This window comes from Babylonia areolata, chromosome 16 (assembly GCF_041734735.1).
Source record: "Babylonia areolata isolate BAREFJ2019XMU chromosome 16, ASM4173473v1, whole genome shotgun sequence".
Lineage (NCBI taxonomy): Eukaryota > Metazoa > Mollusca > Gastropoda > Neogastropoda > Buccinidae > Babylonia > Babylonia areolata.
The window spans coordinates 23,845,816-23,857,616 of NC_134891.1; positions in this window are offsets into that span (position 1 = coordinate 23,845,816).

Sequence of the window (11,801 nt, forward strand, 5' to 3'; positions counted from 1 at the left end):
CAAGACACAAATGAACCCAGTAATTATTACCCTCTTGGGGCGAATAAGGTCATTCTGATTTGACTTGAACTTAAATGAACTGAACTGAATCGAACTGAACTGGACTGGAAATAACTGAACTGAACTGAACTGAACTGACTCAAACTGAGCTGAATTAAACCGAAGGAGTAAAGACAGCAAATTGGATAGGAAGCTCATCAGCCAAAATACAGTGTCCGTGAGGGTCTGTGTTCGAATCTCGCTCTCTCCCTTTCTCCCAAATTTGACCGCTGGAAAAATCAAACTGAGCGTCTGTTCATTCGGATAAGACGATAAACCGATGTCCCAGGCACTTCGCGCACTGAAAAAGAACCCACGGCAACAAAAGAGATGTCCTCTGGCAAAATTCTGCAGAAGATAATCCACTGTGGTGGGTACACAAATATACATTCAAGGCCTGACTAGTGCGTTGGGTTATGCTGCTGTCACGTATCTGCTCTGTAGATGTGGTGTAGCGCATATGGACTTGTCAGAACGCAGTGACGCCTTCTTTGAGAAACTGAACTGAATTGAATTGAATTGGATTAAACTAAACCGAACTGAATTGAACTGAACTGAACTGAACTGAACTGAATTGAATTGAACTGATTTAAACTGAACTGAATTGAACTGAACTGAATTGAATTGAACCGAATTGAAATGAACTGAATTAAACTGAGCTGAACTGAATTGAATTGAACTGAACCGAACTGAACTGAATTGAACTGAACTGAATTGAATTGAACTGAACTGAACTGAACTGAATTGAACTGAATTGAACTGAACTGAATCGAACTGAACTGCACTGAACTGAATTGAATTGAACTGAACTGAATCGAACTGAACTGAATTGAATTGAACTGAACTGAATCGATCTGAACTGAATTGAACTGAATCGAACTGAACTGAACTGAACTGAATTGAACCGAATTGAACTGAACTGAATTAAAATGAACTGAATTGAATTGAACTGAACCGAACTGAATTGAATTGAACTGAACTGAATTGAACTGAAATGAACTGAACTGAATTAAATTTAACTGAATTGAATTGAATTGAATTGAACTGAATCGAACTGAACTGAATCGAACTGAACTGAACTGAATTGAACTGAACTGAACTGAACTGAACTGAATTGAACTGAATCGAACTGAACTGAATCGAACTGAACTGAACTGAATTGAACTGAACTGAATTGAATTGAACTGAATCGAACTGAACTGAACCCAATCGAACTGAACTGAACTCAATCGAATCGAATTGAACTGAAATGAAATTAACTGAAGTGAACCGAACCGAACTGAACTGTGCTGAACTGATTCTTACTGAAGTGAATCTAACCGAACTGAAGTGAACTGAACTGCACTGAAATAAATGATACGTACCCGCGGCACTGTCGAAGCCGTGGTGGTCAGAACAGGTGTGGTGTTGGTGATGGTCTTTTTTCCAGCCCGAGGGTTTAAAAAAAAAAAACATCATTTTTTTTGGAAAGAAAAAAAAAGACAGTTTATTCAAAGCTTTTTTTTTTTTTTTTTTTTTTCAAATTCAGTTCATGGACAACAAACATGTGAAAGTGATCACACACACACACACACACACACACGCACACACATATACATATATATACACACACACACGCGCACACACACACACACAAACAAAACAAAACAACAACAAAATCAACAACACACACATATACACATACATATAAACACACACAGACACAGACACACACATACACAAACACACACACACATGCATGCATGCACATAAATCATTCCCTCACCCTCTGTGACGACGTCATTGCTGTCACGAGTGACGACGTCACTGCCATGACCAGAGCCGAAGTCAAAGTCAGTGACATTGTTTTGAACGCGAGCGGGCCGAGCTGCAATCCAAGAGCAGAAGCCTGTTAAACACGCAATACCCAGCTTTGAAATATATGTCAATTTTTTTTTAACAGTAATATAATCTTTGCTCCAGATGGGTTTGAGCTTGGTCATTGCGGCTGTGGTCTGCGCAATTCTTGACAGTATTTCTGGTTTTTGATCCCTCGTCTGTCACGATAGATCCCAAATATTTGAATCTGTGAACATTTTCAAGTTTCTGGTCTTTGATTTTGATTTCTGATGTGAAGTTGCTGTTTGTCATCACTTTTATTTTCCCCCCGCTGATTTCGCCATCAGTTCCAAAATCAGACTGATGCGCTCTCTGGTCATGTCAATCTTCTTCTATGCATGTGAATCATGGACCCTCACAGCGGACTTAGAGAGAAGAATAAGAGCTGTAGAAATTAGGTGCTTCCGAAGGCTCTTAGGCATCTCATACAAAGACCACATCACGAATGAAGAATTCAAGAGACGCATCCGCAATGAAATCGGGCCCTATACTGACCTTCAAACACTCGCCAGACAATGAAAACTGAAGTGGTTTGGTCATGTCACACGCTCCTCTGGTCTTGCTAAAACAATCTTACAAGGCACAGTGAGGGGAGGAAGAAGAAGAAGAGGCAGACAACGGAAGAGTTGGGAGGACAACATTCGAGAGTGGACAGGCATGGAGCTGAGAGACACCCTGAGAGCGGCCGAGAGACGCGAGGACTGGAGAAAGGTGGTTGACAAAGCTTCGAAGGCGCCCCAAAGGATTCGGAATCTGAGGGATCGGTGACGGTGACGGTGATAATCTTTGCTATGTGTGATTTTCGTATCGTTCGGAGGCTAAGCTTGTACAATATGCTGAGCAACTCTTAGCATACAGCGATGTACTGGAGGGTGTTTTGGCTGTTTGCGGCCTCTGTCTTATAAAAAGAAGCTGTTGCAGTGTAGATTAGTCCATTCAGCTGACACTAAGGGGCGGCAGGTTGGTATGATAAACATACAATTGGGTGGTGCCGTTATCCTCGAACATTGCCGTTATCCTCGACAAAAACGTTGAACTGCACGAATAGCCGGCACGGCTTTTTTCTGATCAAAGTTCATGTAAACGCGACGAAACAGAGCGAAAAAAACAAAAACAAAAAAAAAACCCCCTCAGTCGAGACTTCCGAAAGAAAACGAGCACTCCCCGGCTGGCACTGCGTACCCATGTGATTTATCATTATTTCTTTATTTCAATCATCTATTTCATTTAATCATTTATATTATCATTATTGTTATTGATAATATCATTCATATCATCATTTTTCTATATTTTACTTTATTTCATTTATTTGTCTATTTCTGTTTGTATTTCTGATTAATTTTTATCTACCATTCTAATTGATTAATCAATTCGTCAACTAATTGATTGACTAGATAATTAATTGATTGGTGAATTCAATTGCTTATCGATTTGTTTATTCATTTATTTACCTTATTTTACTTCATTTTATCTTATTGTATTTTCCTCTCATGGCCTGAACTGATCCAAACTTTCCCGCCTGAGTGCAGAACGCCTAGATGTACTTTTACACTGATCTTCTTTTGAATAGATCTCGTCTCTCAGTGGAACGGATGAGAATCTGAACTGTCTCTTCCATGGAATGTTTTAGAACGTGTGCTGACGACAAAGACGACTGCATCGGCACTTTACGTCACTCGGCTGAGAGTTGAGCAGGGATCCGTTATTATTTCTGTCTGCAGGTGCTGGCATCTGTCAAACAATGTCAGTCTAAAAATAGCCTGTCTGAGTGTCAAGTCTATTGATTTTTTTAAAATTGTCGTCTGTATCCAAAATCAGTTCTGTCCAAAGTTTCAGTTTGGAAGGATCAACCATGCCTTTGATAAGGTTATCACTGAAAACTGTTTCAATGAGAAACGCTGGGGTGGAAGAGGGATCGTAAAGGAATTTCCAGGCAAGGGGTGGAGTCATGTCACTGTAAATAGACTTATACAGGGTCAGTAGCACGTAAAACTGGCAGTGGGAGCCCAAGACTGCGGAGGAGAACAAGGACCGTGTTGAGGAACTGATTCAATCCCTGGAGGAGAACCCAGGGACCCACAAATCTCTTAGAGAAGTTGCAAGCGATTTACAAGTGAGCAAGTCTTCTGTGCAAAGAATGGTGAAAGAACTTGAACAGAAGCTCTTCAAGAGGATACGGGTATCAAGGAGGGACCAAAATGTTAGAGGGAAAAGAAAAACTAGCTGCCGTAACTTGAATGACCGCTACTCGGCCACTGATGTGAAAAGGATCATTTTCACAAACGCTAAAAATTGCCAAAACGATAGCGTTTATGGGAAACGGAAACGAGATTTAGCCATCTCGCCTCTATCATGAGACTTCTAGATTTTCAAACAAGATAATGGTTTCAGCTGGAGTATCTTGGAAAGGAAAAACAAACATTCATTTTATTGACACTGATAGAGCCAAGGTTAATAGTGAAAGCTACATTCAGTTATTGGATGACAATCTTCTCCCGGATTGTATGCGTCTTTATCCTAGAAACAGTTACGTGTTTCAGCAAGATGGGGCTCCTTCACACACAAGTAGGGTAACCTAGGCCCATCTGGAGGAGGTTACACAAGAATTCATCAAGAAGGATGGATGGCCTCCAGAAAGTCCTGACTACAACCCGATGGATTATGCCATATGGGACTCTCTGAAGGAGAAAGTTTACCGAGGAGTGAGAGACAAATTGACCGAGCAGGCGTTAAGGACAGGATGATTATGTCATGGGAGGAGATATCGGTGGAAGAAATGCGTAAAAGCATTTCTGCTTGAAAGAAACGGCTTCGTTTAGTCGTGGAGGAAGATGGAGGCCACTTTGAACATAAACTAAAATAAGTGAGTTTTCCTCTGATATTGGATTTTTTGACAATTTGACAATACTCGCATAATTTGAGTCCGAACTTTTAGATATTTTGTAGACTTGTTGATGATACCCTAAGGTTACTGAGTGAATTCGGTTTCTCTATCACTGAGAAAATACTTGTCAAAAAGCGGTTCACTTTTTTTTTTTTTGGGGGGGGGGGGGGGGGGGGGGGGGGGGGGGGTTGTGAGCGACAACACACCACTCAACACAACAAACACACAGACCAATGGAAACACACAGAGACACACAGACTCACACATAGGACGCAGACAAACAGACACGCCCCGACACACCACCACACACAAACGCAGACAACAGTCCAACACACACACACACGCCAACACACACACACACATCAAAAACGACCACCATGAGGCACAGAAAACAACAAGAACACACGGTCGCCTCACAATAACAAGTAACATTCCATTCAGAACGCACAGCATACAGAATACACATACACAGACAACACCAACAATACAAACAAACACACGCACCACACACACACACTTTATATTAGAAACTTGCACACCCATATCAGCACATCACATTTCATTAAAAAATATAAAACACAGACCAGGGTTCTCAACATTTACCGCCGTCAATTCAACATATGCAAAGTAACATCACATTCAATGAGATGCACAACACACACACACAACACACCCCGCGCTCACACACACCCACACACACACACACATGCCAATCACACACACACACAAATCACACACACACACATGTCAATCACCACACACACACACACACACACACACACACACAGAGGCACAGACATATGACACAAAAGAACACACACACACACAAACACACACGCGCACACACACACACATACACACACACAACACACAGCACACACACACACACAGAGGCACAGACATATGACACAAAAGAACACACACACACACACAAACACACACGCGCACACACACACACACACACAGAGGCACAGACATATGACACAAAAGAACACACACACACACAAACACACACGCACACACACACACACACACACACACAGAGGCACAGACATATGACACAAAAGAACACACACACACAAACACACACGCGCACACACACACACACACACACAGAGGCACAGACATATGACACAAAAGAACACACACACACACACACACACACACACACACACACACACACAGAGTTCCTCACCTGTGAGCAGGAGCATGATTAAAAGAACCCGAAGAAACAACAGAGTGTCTATACACAAACCACAGCAAGTTGAGTCTGACGTCAAAACAGACTTGGTCTTCCAGCACGCTGTGCTTCTAGTAACCGCTGGAAAAAACAACAACAACAACAACAACAATAATAACAACGCAGAACCGGATCAATAGCAAGTTTCTGTTTCTGTTTTTTTTATGTGTGTTGGTTTTTTCCTGTTTGTTTTTTTTTCTTTTCTTTTTCTTTTCTTTTTTTATTGTTTGTTGTCCGTATCATCCAGTGCAAATTTTTTTTTAATAAATTTGAGAAGTGTGTGGACATGATGGGTCTGAATTCACTTTCCTGATTTACACACACACACACACACACACACACACACACACACACAAGCCAGGAAGGGAGTTTTTATTTATTTATTTATTTATTTTTTTTTAATTCATTTGCACATGGTCGAGTGATGGATTGTCACAGATGTTGGCACAAAGAAGGGAACAACCTGAAAAGACTTATCATGTCCATTCAAAATGTGAACATTACACTCGATGACCGTTTTGCTGTATGTGGTATGGAAATGCACTTTTGTATACGACCATTCAAAATGTGAACTTAACACTCGCTGAAGACTATCATGTCCATTCAAAATGTGAACATTACACTCGTTGACTTTTTTACTTTATGTGGTATGGAAATGCACTTTTCTATACGACCATTCAAAATGTGAACCTAACACTCGTTGACTTTTTATTTTATGTGGTATGCAAATGGATTTTTGTATACGACAATGCTACACACATTTACACAAATACAATAGGTCAATTAAAAAAACAAAACAAAACAAAAACGAAAAAAAACAACAAAAACGAAACAAAAAAAAACAAAACAAAAAAAAAACAACAACAAAAAACAACCAACCAACCCAACAAAAACCACGGACATACCATCACAAACGCTAAAAACTAAGTACGGCAAGAAAATATACATTCAATGGATCTCGGACAGATACTAGGCCTTCGTCAATGTAATAGAGTATATGTTTCATGAATAATTTTTTGTTGTTTAAGTCCAGAAAAAAAAGTTTCAGTTTCAGTTTCTCAAGGAGGCGTTACTGCGTTCGGAAAAATCCATATACGCTACATCATTTATGCTAGGCAGATGCTTAACCCAACGTTCTTAGGCCTTGAGTGCATGCATATAGTTATATTTGGGGTTGGGGGTGGGAGATATGGGCGTGTGTGTGTGTGCTTGTACAAGTAAGTGTTCATCTGTGTGTGTGTGTGTGTGTGTGTGTGTGTGTGTGTGTGTGTGTGCCGTGGAAGCTGCGATACATAGACTAGAAATGAGTGTGTGGAGGAGGGGGGCAGAAGAGGTGCAGGGTAATGTGTGTGTGTGTGTGTGTGTGTGTGTGTGTTGGAGCTCATGTACGTTTATATGTATTTGACTGTGCTTTCATATCTGTGAAACTGCATGTTTGGTGCGTATCTGTTATGCATGTGTGGGTGTATGTGTGAATGTGTGTCTTCATGTTTTACATTTATTTACTTATTTATCATCATTGTTGTCTTATTTATTTATTTATTTCTTCTTCTTCTTCTTATTTTTTATTATTATCATTACTATTACCTTTTTTATATCATAATTATTATTTATTTATTTATGTAAGCTTATCTATTATTTATTCACCTTTTTTTTTCTCAAGGCCTGACTAAGCGCGTTGGGTTACGCTGCTGGTCAGGCATCTGCTTGGCAGATGTGGTGTACCGTATATGGATTTGTCCGAACGCAGTGACGCCTCCTTGAGCCACTGAAACTGAAACTGAAAACTGTGTACCAATCAGAGTTGATATCTTTTACTGACAGAATTTACCAGAAGACCAGACTCTCATTGCCATGGGTTCTTTTTCAGTGCGCCAAGTGCGTGCTAGCACACGGGACCTCGGTTTATCGTCTCATCCGAACGACTAGACGCTCAGTTCGATTTTCCAGTCAAACTTGGGAAAAAGGGCGAGAGAGGGATTCGAACCCAGATCCTCACGGACTCTGTATTGGCAGAGGAGCGTCTTAACCATTTTGCCACTGTCCTCCTTAAATCAATAGCAAACCAATCAAAAATAAAGTTGTGTTTGGTGTTTTCGATGACCGAAACATGGAAGTTAAAGAACGCCTCTTTGCGCCTACAGCTTCAATCAAAAAACGAATTAACAATGTGTGTGTGTGTGTGTGTGTGTGTGTGTGTGTGTGTGTGTGTGTGTGTGTGTGTGTGTTATCTTCAGTTTAACGTCTATTCACTGTAAGTGTTTTTAGACGGAAAGGAGTAAAGTAGTGGATAAAGGAAAGGGAGTGCATGTGAGTATTAGTGTAAAAAAGTGTTCGTGTTATGTATCAGAGGATAGGTATATTATTATAAGAAAAAGTCTAAAGAGATTGTGGTGTGTATTGAATGAGGTGTCATGGGAGGGAGAATATGTATATGCATATCAGCAAGTATTAACCTACAACAATGTAAATATAAATAACAACATTAATTATAATACATCAAAGGAGGATACCAACTGGAGACGAGTTTAAAATTTCTAAGCAATGAATAATCATTCAAAATCTTTTCAGCGGCTAATGAAATATTGGAAGAAAAGTCATCAACTACAGCTTTTGGAATTAACGGTCTTATGCTCGGACAATGAATGAGTAGATGGCTTACAGTTATTTGCTTACCGCATATACATTTTATATTTTTAGAAAATTTTGTACGAAAGGCATTTAAACGAATTCTATACATTAGACTTGTAATTTGTCTTGAATGTGCTGCTGGTGTCGAATTTAGAAAATGTTTGGGATTAGCTGCATTCTTTGTGTTTACACAACAGTGGTAATATTGATTATTTGAATCTATAAGTAATTTCTGAAATCGATTTCTAGATACATATAACTAGATACATACAACTAATGCATTCATGCAGATCTAACTGGATGTCAAGATGTATTGCGCCTTCGAAATTACGTGCTGCTCTTCTAGCTGCTTGGTCTACCCACTCATTTGAAGATATGCCACAGTGCGAAGGTACCCAACAGAAAGTTATTTTAATGCCCTGTTTTGTCAGTTGGTGAATAATATGTTTTATTTCCATTGTCATCTCAATTCGCTTCTTTGAATTTGAAGATTCTATAGCTTGTAGTACTGACTTTGAGTCTACACATAACAAAATTTCACTTACAGTTTTCGGAATGTCTGAAATATAATTTAAGGCCATAAGTATGGCTATAAGTTCAGCTGTGAAAATGGAATATTGTCTACCAATATAGTATAATTTTTCTATTCTAAATGAAGGAATTACAAAAGCCGCTCCTGAATTACCATCTCCTAGAACAGATCCGTCTGTGTATATTTTTAGATAATTTGAATATTGATTTTCTATATGGGAGAGCACTTCAGGTTTTAACAAAAATGGTGACTGTGTGTGTGTGTGTGTGTGTGTGTGTGTGTGTGTGTGTGTCTGTGTCTGTGTGTCCGTGCGTGCGTGCGTTTTAATCGTGCGTGAATTTTAATCATAAAAAACATATGTTCATGTTGGTAAAATACATCCTTAAACCCACATACAAAAATATTATCGACTTAAGCACGCACATTCGCGTATGGAACGAGCACATGTGCAATCATGCTTCGCAGACGTACATGCATACTTGCGCGAACATACTGACACTCATGCACTCGTACTTGAATACAGAAACAGACAATACACAGACACACAGAACAGACAGACAAAGGCTGATCCTCACTGTTACATGTCTGTCTGAGTGTGTATGTGTGTGCGTCTGAAATCTGATTGAATGACACAGGAAACGAATGATGAGCGCCCAGTGGCAGCCGTCAGTCGGCTCTAACCAGGTAGGCAGCCTGTGGTGCAAATGTCCCAGTGTATGTAAAGCACTTAGAGCTTCGTCTCTGACCGAGGATAGGCGCTATATAAGTATCCACATCAATCAATCAATCACTGCTTGTAAACCACTCTTACACAAGTCTTAGTGTTTCACGGTCCTTTAACCCACAAACCACTCTTACACAAGTCTTAGTGTTTCAAGGTCCTTTAACCCACATGCACTCAATGATATAAATCTTTTTTTTTCTTACAGTTACAGTCACAACGAAAATCAAGAAACAACAACGACAACAATAACAACAACAAAACCCCCACAAAAACACACGAACAACAACAAGAGCAAAAACACACACCATGGATTATTAGTATCCCTTTACAAAACACGCATGGAGTTTCTGATTCATGTTTTAAGATTAATTCCTTACTTTATCATCTGTTAGATACAGGGAAAATGTATTTTATACTAAACTATTACAATATTTCAACATTACAACAAGAACAAGAACATCAAGAAGAACAACAGGATGCAATGGTCTGTATTGAATAAAACAGTTTCAGTTTCAGTTTCAGTAGCTCAAGGAGGCGTCACTGCGTTCGGACAAATCCATATACGCTACACCACATCTGCCAAACCGATGCCTGACCAGTAGCGTAACCCAACGCGCTTTGTCAGGCCTTGAGAGAGAGAAAAAAAAAAGATAAATAAATAAATAAATAAATAAAACGCGCGTGTTTGTCAATGCGTCGCTCTGTCTCTCTCAATCTTTTTCTCTTTGTAAAAAAAGCATTTTTAGAGTGTGTGAGCTAATTTTCATTATCACAGTTTCATCAGTAAAGGCGAGCGTTGATAAATTGATTAGTGACAGCAGTATAACTTAGCTCGTATATATCCCGACTGTGTTTCAGTGTGTTCAAACAAACAAACAAACATATAAACAAATGCAGCTCAAGCTAAAACAATCATATCAGCTACAGGCACAATTGTATTTGTATTTAAAAAAACAACAACAGCAACCCCACAGTATACAGCACAATCCACCATAACCATGTCGCACAATCAAGCCCCCAGTTTCCGTTTCAGTTTCAGTTTCAGTAGCTCAAGGAGGCATCACTGCGTTCGGACAAATCCATATACGCTACACCACATCTGCCAAGCAGATGCCTGACCAGCAGCGTAACCCAACGCGCTTAGTCAGGCCTTGAGCTTAGTCAAGCCCCCCCAAACAACCAAAAACATTTTTTTTTAAAACCCAAAACAACAACAAAAAACAGTAGGTCTCAAAACATATAATAATCCGAAGCGATATTTTAACAGAGAAGTCAGAAAATCAAATAAACAAACAAACGATGTCAACGTAATGTCCAGGAGACAGATAATAATCAGAAAATCAAACAAACAAACAAACGATGTCAACGTAATGTCTAGAAGACAGATAATAATCAGAAAATCAAACAAACAAGAAACCACATCAACGTAATGTCTAGAAGACAGATAATAATCAGAAAAACAAACAAACAAACAAACGATGTCAACGTAATGTCTAGAAGACAGATAATAATCAGAAAAACAAACAAACAAACAAACGATGTCAACGTAATGTCTAGAAGACAGACGATAACCAGAAGACACCCGAACAGGACCCACTTGATATAATGGCGGCAGATTGTTGAAGACTGGTCCAGCAATCTCAGGAACCTCTTCCAGATTCCAAGAGCACGGTTCTGAGACGAGTCTGGGAGGTGGCAGGCTCCTTTTTTTTTTGTCTTTATAAATGAAGACGACACACCCACCCCACCACGTGACCTGCTCTTTAGTGTCACGTGATGTTTGTGTGTGTGTGGGGGGGGGGGGGGGGGGGGGGCGGGGGGGGGGGGGAGGGGGGCAGAAGGGAGGGGAGTGGGGGGGGGGGAGGAGACACAG